The 12,888-nt window shown below is 41.8% G+C and overlaps 1 pseudogene; it reads left to right on the top strand.

Annotated features, from left to right (window-relative positions):
* Window positions 1-1,300: 1,300 nt before the first annotated feature.
* LOC124911723 lies at window positions 1,301-1,980 on the top strand (annotated as a pseudogene).
* The last annotated feature ends 10,908 nt before the right edge of the window (window positions 1,981-12,888 follow it).

Genomic DNA, 12,888 nt, shown 5'->3' with positions numbered 1-12,888 from the left:
TCTAATTTCGAATTCATTAAACTGCACGTCTAACTCCATGAGTTAGACTGCACGTCTACTTCCGAATTCATTAGACTGCACGTCTAACTTCACGAGTTAGACTACACGTCTAATTTCATGCATCTAATACCAAATCGGTCTAATGAACATCATTAGAACCAAGTCTTATGAAATCTAATTTCGATACACCTGCATCAAAACGCTTAAATCATTTCATCATCAAAATCCCAATAGTCAAACTATTTCAACACTTAGTCAAAATAATTTGACCCAACATAATATTCTCAAACCATATTTTAGAATTTATATAATATGATTTACGCGTTTAAAACTTTTGCCTAGAAAATACGTTTCGAAATTTGAAATAAATATAAATATAAATCTATTCGAATATTTTGAAACAATTAAACTAAATCAAATCGGACATGATGTAAAAAATAATTTGTGACTTAAGAGTCGTTATATAATTATTCTCACAAATTAGGAAAAAATATATTTTTGGCGTGTAAAATATTAACGCATTTTAAAAGGGGAATTTGATAATATGACCCTCAAAAGATCCCATTTTTCATATTTAACCTCCAAAAAAACCATTTTGATTTCCAACCTTTTTTATAAAAAATTTCCAATTATACCCTTACTAACCTTTTCTCTTTTTTTCTTTCCTTTTCTTTTCTTTTCCTTTTCTTCTTCTCCCAGCCCCCGCTTCCCTTCCCCCGACCGTTACACTCCCTTCCCCGCTCTCCTTCCCCCAAGCCGGTTTCCGCCCAGCCCTCCTCCTACACGCCATCCCCGATGTTCGCCAAGACGCCCAACCCCTCGAGCCCCGACGAGATAGCCAAGACGCTTCCAGCCAGCCACTTCGACGATCGCCAAGCCCCAAACGCTTCTAGCCTGACTCCCCGACGTTCGCCCAGCATATCTGAGGTTAGTTCGTCTACTCCTCCCTCTCTTGCATGTTGAGTATGAAATATTTTAGGGTTTTAGGGTTTTAGTTTAGGTTTATTGTTTGAAATGATGAGAATGATATAGTTTGGGGCTTGGGCGTGGGGGTTGGGCGTGGGCTTGGTGTTTGGGCGTGGTGCTTGGGCGTGGGGCTTGGGCGTTGGGCGTGGGCTTGGTGTTTGGGCGTGGTGCTTGGGCGTGGGGCTTGGGCGTGAGGCTTGGGCGTTGGGCGTGGGCTTGGTGTTTGGGCGTGGTGCTTGGACGTGGTGCTTGGGCATGGGGCTTGGACGTGGGGCTTGGGCGTTGGGCGTGGGGCGTGGGGCTTGGGCTTGGGGCTTGGGCGTGGGGCTTGGGCATGGGGCTTGGGCGTGGGGCTGTGCCTGGGGTTGGGGCGTGGGGCTTAGGCGTGGGGCTTGGGCGTGGGGTATATACAAGTAGTTGTTTTAGTATGTCTGTTCGGTTAAATTAGTAGTGGTTTTGGTCTTCTTATCTTAAATTCTTAATAACCAAACTGATAAAAAGATGAGTGCAATTGGTAGGAGGGAGATGGAATTGGCAACCGCAGAGCTTTGTGATTCCAATGCAGCCCTTCTTGGAAGCGATTTGCGGGTGTTGTAGCCTATTTTCCAAGTATACGGGCAGTGCAGAGCATTTTCAGGGCCAATTGTGACTGTGTTTGAAGACAATGTATTGGTAAGAGAGCTTCTTGAAACCAGGGGAGATGGAAGAGTTCTTGTGATAGATGGAGGAGGAAGCCTTGGGTGTGCTTTGGTTGGAGGGAATTTAGGACAGTTAGCCCAAAACATGGGATGGGAAGGGATAATTGTGAATGGATGCATCAGAGATGTAGATGAGATCAATAGTTGTGATATTGGGGTTAGAGCTTTGGCATCTCATCCTCAAAAATCTTATAAGAAGGGTCTTGGTGAAAAGCATGTTCCTGTTTATATGGCTGGTACCTTTATATCCAATGGTGAATGGCTTTATGTTGACAGTGATGGTATTCTAGTTTTAAAGACTGAGCTATATGTTTAAAATCACTCTTCTTCTTTAATAATAATGTGTTAGGATCGGGGACGCCCTTGGAGGACCGGGGTGTTTCCGGTTTCTAGGAAGGGTGGCCGCTTACACAACACACAACTCTTTTGGTGATAGTCCGGTTAGAGACTAAAACCTTTCTCAGCACTGCACAACCTGTCACAGACTCTTGAACCGGGTTCAAGGGCGGAAATGTCTGTTTCAGGTTGAAGCAACAAATGCGACTTTTAGATGATGTTTTAGAAGGAGTAGGTTTTATGAATATGAGTGACCGGTTTTAGGAGTATGATTGGTTTTGAGGTTAAGGTTAGGTAAGCAATAAATGAAAGCAAATGAAAGAACACGAGACAAGAGATTTGTTTATGGATGTTCGGAGCAAACCCTCCTACGTCACCCCTTCCTCTCAGGTTATGAGAAGGATCTCCACTAACTCTTTAGAGTTACAACAACACTTCCGGTCGAGCCCAACTTCGCTACTCGCCGGTTACACCAAACTCACACTTTGATGTAATACAACAACTCAACACAAACACACACATGAGGCTTCCGGTTTTAGACACACCGGTTTTGGAATATAAGACTTTATCTCTCTAGAATTTAATGCTTTTACAACTCATTAACTATTTTCTGAACTTCTTCGAACTGCATTGAATGAAGGCGTTTCGACTTCCTTTTATAGCTGAAAGTAGCCAACGGTTACTTTCTTCTCTCTCTTGCGGATTGGTCGATCATTATCACGCTTGTTTGCAGAAAGGTTGCTTGCACGCTTCAACTTCCTCAACACCTGGCATTCATGCAGGTGACTCTGAGCATAGGATGACATAGCCGGTTTTCAGATTGTGACACGTGTTGAACATCCACTACCGGTTGTCAGCATCGGATCAATAAGGCATCATTGCTTTCCTCGCATGCTTCTGATCGGATCCGATCTTCTTTTATTCTTTCAAGACACGTTTCTTCCGTCATGATACGTCACTCTTGAATTTTGAATCTTCTGACTTTTGTTCTGAACCATCCGGTTTTTGTGTCTTGTGCAGTATCATCCGGTTGAAGAGTATAATCTTTCTTCTTCGTTAACCGGTCGCTTGAGAAGGTAGAACCGGTTCCTCTGATCTTTAACTTAATCACTTGAGGCTGGTCTCTTTGAAGTAGTAGCAACCGGTTTTTGATGCCCCAACCGGTTCATACGGTTTTTGAAGTACCTACACATGAAGTTTAACTTCTGTTTAGTTTGTCTGGCCGGTTCAAAATTAATCTACTTAATTTTTCTATCAATTTCTCCCTTTTTGATTATTTAGAATAAATATTCAAAACATTGTAATGTATGGCCGGTTCCAAAATTAATCTACTTAATTTTTCTATCAATTTCTCCCTTTTTGATTATTTAGAATAAATATTCAAAACATGTAAGATATGGCCGGTTTAAAAATATGCTTAGTAGCCAGTTTAGAAAAATTAATCTACTTAATTTTTCTATCAATTTCTCCTTTTTTGATTATTTAGAATAAATATTCAAAACATGTAAGATATGACCGGTTTAAAAATATGAGTTTGATTGTTTTGAAAGAAAGATGTTTCAAAAACATGAGTATGATTTTTGAGAGAAATGTGTTTCAAAAACATGAGTATGATTTTTGAGAGAAATATGTTTCAAAAACATGAGTATGATTTTTGAGAGAAATATGTTAGAACCTATTAGAAAGAACAAAGTAACCAAGTTCTGAAACAGAATAAGACATAATTGTTCAAAGTAAAGAAAGAAAGAGGTTTAGGGCTTGGATGATCCCCCCTTGTGTTGCTCCTTTTCTAGCTCCTTCTCCAATCGTCTTCTTTCTTCTTCTTGCCTTGCTCTGTGTTCTCTAGCACGTCTTTCGGCATCGATCAGCACACCGGCCCATACACTTGAATGACCGGTGCCCTTATTCTTGAGATTGAAGTTGGCACAAACTGGCTTTGGTGGTGGAGGCGGTGGAGCATTTGGAGGTCTGAAGCTTGGAGTTGCTGTGGATTCTCCGGTTGTCCTTCCGGATCTTCTTCTTCTTCATCAAGCGGTTGTGCATTTATCACGACTGGTAAGGCTGTTTTCTGTTCTGCCCGTTTCATCACATTCTTAACTGCACTTCGCTTCTTCTTGTTCCTTGTATTCATGGAGTGGGACGGTTGATCCAGTGGAAGTTCCTGGACGTTGGCATGCTCTTCCTCGTTGCATTGTTGGGCAAGCGCATAGTCTTTATCTTCAATTTCCTTCTGTAACCGTTCCCTTTCAATCTCTTCCTCTTGCAGTTTCTTTGCGGTTTCAGCATCCTTTTCGATTTGCGTTTGTGTTGTGCTGACTTGAACCTTGGACATTTCCCCGATTTGAATAGCCATTGCTTGCAGCATGTCCAATAGTGGAGCGGTTGCGGCTTTGACTGACTCGGCAATCATGGCTTTAACTGTTGTCTGCATGGTCGTGTCCATCATGGTTTGTAGAGAATTTGATAGTTTATCTTCAGCCACTGCAATTATTTCGTCGGTTACGGCCTTAAAATTTCCAATGCATGAGTCAACGGTTTCAGCCATCGCTTGCTTGATTTGATCTATGTCCAGAGCTTTGACCGGTTGAGAGGCTTCTTGTTCCAGGTTTTCAGAGGTTCCGGATGTCTCACCACTTATAAAGAAAGGCTTACTTTGATATAACTCAGCATTGTTGAATTGACGTTGGCAACTTTTCCACCATTGTAGGTCAAGACGATCAAGATTTCGCACAAGCTGTTCTCGTACCCCAAGAAATCGTTCCGCCATCCTCATTTCGATCGGGTTTAATGTCTTTCCTTGGGTTCCTTGAAACGCATTCTCAACTACCTGTAACCGAGCATTTTCAAGGATTACTGGAGCTTTGTTAAACGCCGGTTGGATTAGGTTGGTGTTAGCCAAAGTAAGTGCCCTTTCTTCCAGTTCGATGAGCTTGTCCCACTGTTTATTGCCACTTAAACCTGGAACCATGTCGGATAACTTGGTTTCGCATCTAAGCTTCACCCATAAGATGTATGGCGCTAGCGCATCACTTGCGCCTTTGTTCATGTCTTGAATGAGCTCCTCGAAGATCTCATTTTCTTGCTCAATGGTGTATGGAATCTCGTCCCCGGTTATGGCTTCATGTTGAGGATTGGTTTGCAGCGTGCCTGTTCCGGTTGCCGTTGTTTCTTCAATGAGAATGCCTTTGCCTTTGTTTACCTGATTGGAGCCTTCAGGTGTTGAGGCCGGTTGGATTTCTAAGGCTGTCTTCCCTCCTACGGAACCGGAAGGTTCCTGTTCTTCAATATTTCCCTCCTGAGCCAGAGGTTCAATTTCTGTTGTGTTGGCCGTCTCATCGACCGGTTGTGCCTCATTCTGATCAGGTATTTCAACCTGATCATCTGGGACCACTTTGTTGATTGCTTCTGAGGTATTTAAGCCCACAGTGGCTGTAACCTCTTCAGCTTGTTTACTCGGTGACTTGGAGTTTTCAGAGTGAATGGTTACCTCTGCTTCCTCCTTGGAAACTGACTTGTTCTCCTTGCTCCCCGAAGATTCGGTTTGCCTTGGAGAATGGGATGAAATGGGAACGGGAATAACTGTGTTGAGTGGGATGGGCTGAAAAACATCTGCGGTTCTTTCCGGTGGATTGTCCGAGGAAAGCGTTTTCTCGGAGTCCGCCGGTTTCTTTGAACTCTTCTTCGCAGCTACCTTCTTTCTCCTCTTTGGTTCTGGTGGAACTTCTGCCTCAACCGCCTTTCTTGACGGTTTCTTCTGTCTTGTTTCTTCTTCAACTAGAACCGATGAACTGGCTCCCTTGGATGATTTAGTCTTTGAGGATTTAGGTTTGATCGTCTTCTCCGGTTTTTCGATCATTGACTCAGAGTCAAGAATGTTGGAGATCGAAAGCGGTATGCCTTCACCTAGTTCCACTTTGAGGAACTCAAGAATTTTTACGATTTGCATAGCATAGGCCTGCACCCGGCCATCTTTCTTTATCACCATTTGACAGAACTCTTCGTATATGACGTACCCCCAGTCCACCTTGTCACCGCGGACAATGGCTAACAGCATTCTAAGTTTAAATTTTGTGAGGTTGTCGAAATTACCTCCCCTTCCTTGAATTGATTTGGCGATGACGGTCACCAACCATCTGTATTCCGGTTTGAGCTTGATCCTCCGGCTGTTGTGGATCACCAGATCCTGACCTGAAAAAGATACCACCAACCGGGCAGCATTTGATTCTGCCTCGGTTAAGTCAATCTTTAGGTCCGAACCTGTGTTGGGCAGACCAAGGGCTTCCGCAAAAATCTCTTCGGTGATGAGAACGGCCTTCCCGTTAACAGTCGCCGATATCTTCCTCTTTGACAGCGTCGCCGTCGCCAAGAACTCCGTCACCGCCGCCGGATGGATTATGAACGGACCAGAAATGAATTTTTCCAACCCAGAATCCCGTAGAAGTTGAAGAACAGCCTTGTTCTTATCATCAGTATGCTCATCAATATCTGCGAAATCTACTTGTAACATCCATTGGAATGGAGCTTTGCCTAGATCCATGACAGTTTTGAAGATAGAAGATGAAGAACGATGAAGATCGGAGAGAGAAGAGTTTTTGAAGTTCTGGAAATTTTTAGAGAGAGAAAGCACATGTGTCGAATGGGCTGATTTGAACTTATATAGATGGCGGTTCCAAGCGGTTTTGAAGATGAACCGTCAATTTGATGTTTTGGCGCCAACTTTCCCTCCAAAAAGTTACTGCCGTAACTTTCGGCGGTAAAAGCGGAAATTCGATGGGCGGTAAATTTTTGAGGTAAAACCTTGGGCGGTTAAGATTTTTCAAATTTTCATCTTTGCTCGAGGGACCGGTTTTACTTGAGATCTCGTTAACCGGAAGTTTTAGGTTAACTTTAACATTTTGTATAAGTTTGAAGAACCGGAAGGAATACTGTGAATGAAAACCGGAGACTTTTTAAGGATTGAAATATTTCATTAATAGATAAAAAAATGAAAAAAAATGATTAACATTTGGGGCGGTTCTGGTCGTACAACAAAATGACCAGAAACCGGAAAGAGAACGAAAAGAAAGAGAATTATTCAGTAAACCATCCTCCTTCCAACCTCCTTTCATACCACTTCTCCATGGTGTTTTGAGGAAACCGTTCCTCAATTCTTGACACACATCTATAGATCATGTCTATTGTGATGGTGTTGAAGGATCCAACCGGAACACCTTTTCCACGGTTGCGACGCTTGGACATGAGAAACCGGGTGATCTGAGGAGCGTAGCTGATCCTTCCTCTTTTACCGGTCATAAGCTGCTTCAGCTTATTGAAAAGATAGGACGCCCAGTTGATGGCGGAGTTGCGGATGATGGCTATCATAATGTCGAATGCCTCCCGGCTGTAGTTTTGATTGGGCATTCGGCCTATGATAGACCTTTGGACCAAATCGTGAAAGACTTGGTAGTGAGGAGCGAGATCTTCTTTCTTCCCAAAATCCTTAACAGGAGTGTATGAAGAAGAGAAGATCTTGAAAAAGGTTTCCTTAGCCGGTAAATACGGCGTCGGAAAATCGGAGAAACCTTCCGTTGGAAGGTGAAAGAAGGTGGCGAATTCCTCCTCAGAAAACTGGAGGAACTGACCGTCGATGATGGTGCGAATGCTGCCATCATCCAAAATGTGACCGTTATTGTAGAATTCACACACCTCCTCCACGAGGATGAGGTCCGAACCCTTGAGAAAACCTTTCAATCCAGAATCTATGATATGCTGATAAATGCATTCATAGTCGGCGCTATGCTTGATGTCTTCAAAATCAATGATCAGGGTGTTTCTAATCTCGGCAGACATGATGATGAGTAGTTAAGAAAAGTTTGAGAGAGTTCTTGAGCTTCCGAGTTTTTAGAGAGAAGAATGCTTGAAGACGTGTTTTGAAAATGGAAGTTGAGTCCCCTTTTATAGCCTGGAGTGAATGAGAGCATTTAATGAGAGAATTTGAAAAATCTAGCCGTTTATGCTTAGTCATTAATGTTTTTGTGATTTTCCAAGAGAATAAAGGCAAGTCTTGTCAAATCAAGTCAGGCATGCTTTTTGATAATGAGGATTTATGTTTCCAAGAGTGGTATGATTTATTTTTGATACGACGCATTGAATATTTTAGATTTTGACTTGGAAAGGAAAGAAATCTGATTCATTAATTGGAGTACGTAACCGGTAGTACAACAAAAGTACCGGTTTTGTAAAGAAGGGATAAAAGAAAAGAGGAGGGACAGGTTAGACATTTGATGACTCAGCCGCTTGAGCATTTGAAGCCTCAGCCGCTTGAATTCTTCTGGCTTTAACCGCTTCCCACCGGTCGATCATCTCTTGTACTCGTTCTTTGGTGAGCACGTGCCTTGGGTGAAGAGTGACGAAGGGTCCGGAGTGGATGTCCAGACTTGCACAGAAACCGCTCAGCTGAGGAGCGTAGCCGGTTTTGTTGGAGAGAAGCATCTTCTTCAGGTTACTGAAAATGATCCAGGATCAGTTAACCGGTGTCCCAACCGTTACGGCAATCATCATCTCGAAGACTCTTTGGGTGTAGTAGTAACTCTTCTCTCTGCACAAGACAGATTTTCCCAGAATCTCGCAGAGAATCTGGTACTTGTGAGAAAGTTGACTCTTAGCACCCTAGGGTTTAACCGGGATGTCAGATCCTGAAAACCGGCGACACATTTCTTCCATTGTCATCGGGGAGTAAGTTAGGTCGGTTACCCCTTCATTGGGTAAACCGCAATATACAGCGAAATCTGTCTCGCTGAATAGGAATTTCTGACCGTAGACCTGTGCAACGAGTATATCTCGATGCACCTCTTTTGCGGTCTCAAAGAGTTCTTCGACTACAAGGTAGTCGATGATGAATCTGTTCTCAAGAAAGCTTCTTAGCCCGCTCCTTTCTATAGCTAAGAACATTTCTTTTACTTCATGATCCTCATATTGGTAGATTGATTCAAAATCTGCCAATAGGATTTTCTTGGCCAAAGAGTTGGTATTCATGTTTTTGAGAGAGAGAGGATTTTATCTCAAGGATGATACTTGTGAATAGTGAACTTGTGATATTTTGAACAGGATTAAGGATGATTTATATAGCCCGGGGATTCGGCTTGGTCTTTAATGAGGTTAAGCATGCCTGATGATGTCATCAGCTATTTAATAGACTTAACTTGTTGAAGTAACTAATGGTTATTTCCAAGGTAAATCTAATTATTACTAAGATAGCAATGATGAAAAATATCTATTGACAAGATGTTAGTCTCCCTCTCTTGATGATGGACACATGTCGTCATCTCGATTGTGGTAGACTTGTTCTAATTAATTACAGGCTTCATTTTTCAAAACATGCACGAAAACTCAGTCAGTCATCTCAGATTAACCGGAAAGGTTCATTTCATCAGACCAGAGTGCATATGTACTAAGCGGTTTCCCATGACCGGTTTTAGTAGGATATTTCCATTTATGAAGAAAAGTTGACTAATGTCAACAGTTGTTCAACTTTGGATTTGTTTTATCCCCTTCAACCCGGTTATTTCAACCGTATTAGTAAACATACATTTGATTTGAGATTATGAAGTGATCGGGCATAACCGGAGACATCCTCCCGGTTAGCATGTTTGATTTATTTAATGGCCTATTTGAATATGGTTTGAGAAGTTTTAGCTTCTCCCTGAACGCATATCCCGGTTTTATATACAAGCATACAGTATGATTATATCAATTGATTAAGATTAGTAAGACCCAAGATATTTCGAAAATGTGAAAACTTAGCTTCCTGTAGCGGTTTCGTGAAGATGTCCGCTACTTGTTGCTCGGTCGACACATATTCCAGCCGGATGTGTTTCTCCTGAACATGCTCCCGGATGAAATGATGTCGGATGTCGATATGCTTTGTTCTTGAGTGCAACACCGGATTGTATGTGATCGTTATAGCGCTGGTGTTGTCACAAAAGATTGGAGATTCCTTTGCTTCTATTCTGAAATCCCTGAGTTGCTGTTGAATCCAGAGGAGTTGTGCGCAGCAGCTTCCAGCCGCTAGGTACTCCGCCTCTACGGTTGAAGTTGCGACAGATGTTTGTTTCTTGCTGCTCCAAGTAACTAACCGGTCACCCAGAAACTGACAGGTTCCACTTGTACTCTTTCTGTCGATTTTGCACCCCGCGTAATCGGCATCTGAGTAGCTTATTAGATTGAAGCTCGAATCTTTTGGGTACCAGAGTCCCACTTCTTGAGTTCCCTTCAAATATTTTAGGATTCTTTTGGCCGCCGTATAATGAGATTGCTTTGGATTTGCTTGGAACCTTCCGCATACTCCAACCGCAAACAGAATGTCAGGTCGGCTTGCAGTGAGATACAGCAGCGATCCGATCATTCCTCGATATGCTGTGATGTCAACGGCTTGACCATCATCATCTTTGTCCAGCTTCACGGAAGGACTCATTGGCGTAGCCGCTTCGGCACAGGTATCCATCCCAAATCTCTTCAGCAGTTCGGCTGTATACTTCGGTTGGCTTATAAAGATTCCGGCTTCAATCTGCTTAACCTGAAGTCCTAGAAAGAAACTCATTTCCCCCATCATACTCATTTGAAATCTATCAGTCATCATTTTCGAAAACTTATCACATAATTTTGGATCGGTTGATCCGAATATAATATCATCAACATAAATCTGAACAAGTAAAATTTGTTCCTTTCTTTCGAATTTGAAAAGGGTTTTGTCTACCGAACCTATTGTGAATTTGCGATCAAATAGGAATTGTGTCAATGTATCATACCAAGCTCTTGGAGCTTGTTTCAAACCGTAAAGGGCTTTATTCAGCCGGTAAACGTGATTTTCATGTTCTGGATTTTTAAAACCTGGAGGTTGATTAACATACACCTCTTCATTTACTTTACCGTTTAGAAAAGCGCTCTTAACATCCATTTGATAAACTTTGAAGTTTTTAAAAGCTGCATATGCTAAAAATATTCTAATGGCCTCAAGTCTAGCTACAGGGGCGAATGATTCTTCAAAATCAATGCATTCTTCCTGCTTATAGCCTTGAGCCACTAACCGGGCTTTGTTCCTCGTAACTAAACCGTCTTCATTGAGTTTATTTCTGAATACCCATCGTGTGCCTATAACCGGTTTGTTTTTCGGTCTAGAGACTAGGTACCAGACTTTATTTCTCTCAAACTCATTTAATTCCTCTTGCATTGCCAAGATCCAATCTGGATCTGATAGTGCTTCATCCACCTTTTTCGGCTCAATTTGTGATATGAAAGCAGAGTTTCCATAGTGATCCAAATTTTGTTGCCTAGTTCGGACGGGTGAGGATATGTTACCTATTACTAGTTCAAGAGGATGATTTTTGTTCCTTCTAAGGTTAATCCGAGACGTGTCTACCAAGCTTTCGGTTGGCTGATCAAGGTTAGACTGGTCGGTAGGCTGAACAGAGTCAGACCGACCGATTTCTTCAGTAGAAACTGAAGCGTCAACTTTCTGCGGTAAGGCAGCTTGATCAGGCTGAATTTCAACATCAACCGCTTGGTCCTTGACAAAGCGTCTAAAAACCGGAACCTCGTCTTCATCATCAGAATAGATATTGAAATTTTCCATTCTGTTGTGAAGGTCGAAGGGTAATGCAGTGTTTCGCTCAACCGATTCATCGAAAACAACGTGTGCGGTTTCTTCAACTGTTAAAGTCCTAGTATTGTATATTCTGTAGGCTTTACTCACAGCTGAATATCCCAATATTATTCCCTCATCGGATTTAACATCAAAAGCGGTCAAGTAATTCTTGCCGTTATTGTGAACAAAGCATTTACTACCAAAAATTCGAAAATACCGTACACTTGGAACTTGATCAAAATAAATTTCAAAAGGAGTTTTCGAAAACCGTTTAGTTACTAAAGATCGATTTTGTGTATAGCAAGCGGTATTGATAGCTTCAGCCCAAAACTTTTGAGCGATACCCGAGTCGGCTATCATTGACCTTGCGGCTTCCTTGAGAGTTCGGTTTCTTCTCTCAGCCAGGCCATTTTGTTGAGGAGTTCTGGCACTAGACAACTCGTGCCTAATACCAGAATCATCAAGAAAAGTAGTTAAATTACTGTTTATAAACTCAGTTCCTCTATCACTTCTGATTTTGTTTACTCGAATAGATTTTTCATTTTGTATTCTCAAAATCAGTTTAATCAAGTTTGGAGTTGCTTGATTTTTAGACGCTAGAAAAGTAACCCAAGTAAATTTGGAGTAATCATCAACAACCACCATAGTATAATGCATGCCTCCTAAACTGGTTACTTTAACCGGACCAAACAGATCCATATGCAAAAGTTCTAAACATCTTTCAGATTGATAATTTCCTTTATTTTTGAAAGATGATTTTACTTTTTTTCCCATTTGACATGCAGCACATACTTTATCTTTTGAAAACTTAACTTTTGGAAAACCGTGAACTAGTTCTTTGGAGCAAATGAAATTAATCGTTTTGAAATTCAAGTGGTTTAACCGTTTATGCCAAAGCCAGTTTGGGTCATTTCCGGCTATCATACACACAGGTTTTTCGAAATCAGTTTTCCAGTTTACTTTGTAAATGTTTCCTATCCGGTTACCGGTTAGCAAAGTGTCATTATTTTGATTTTTGACCAAGCATGAGTTTTTATGAAATTCAACTTTGTAGCCCACGTCACACATTTGGCTTATGCTTAACAGGTTAAAGCTTAGTTTTTCTACCAATAGTACATTATTTATGGATAGTTCACCATGGACAATCTTACCATTGCCCACGGTTTTACCTTTTGAGTTATCCCCGAATGTGATGAATGCTCCGGTTTCGTACTTGATGTCGGTCAGTAGCTCCTTGTTTCCGGTCATATGCCTTGAGCATCCACT

This window comes from Impatiens glandulifera, chromosome 1, assembly GCF_907164915.1.
Source record: "Impatiens glandulifera chromosome 1, dImpGla2.1, whole genome shotgun sequence".
In the NCBI taxonomy this organism is placed as follows: Eukaryota; Viridiplantae; Streptophyta; class Magnoliopsida; order Ericales; family Balsaminaceae; genus Impatiens; species Impatiens glandulifera.
The sequence above is the reverse complement of the archived record's forward strand: the minus strand, read 5'-3'. Positions and strand labels throughout refer to the sequence as shown.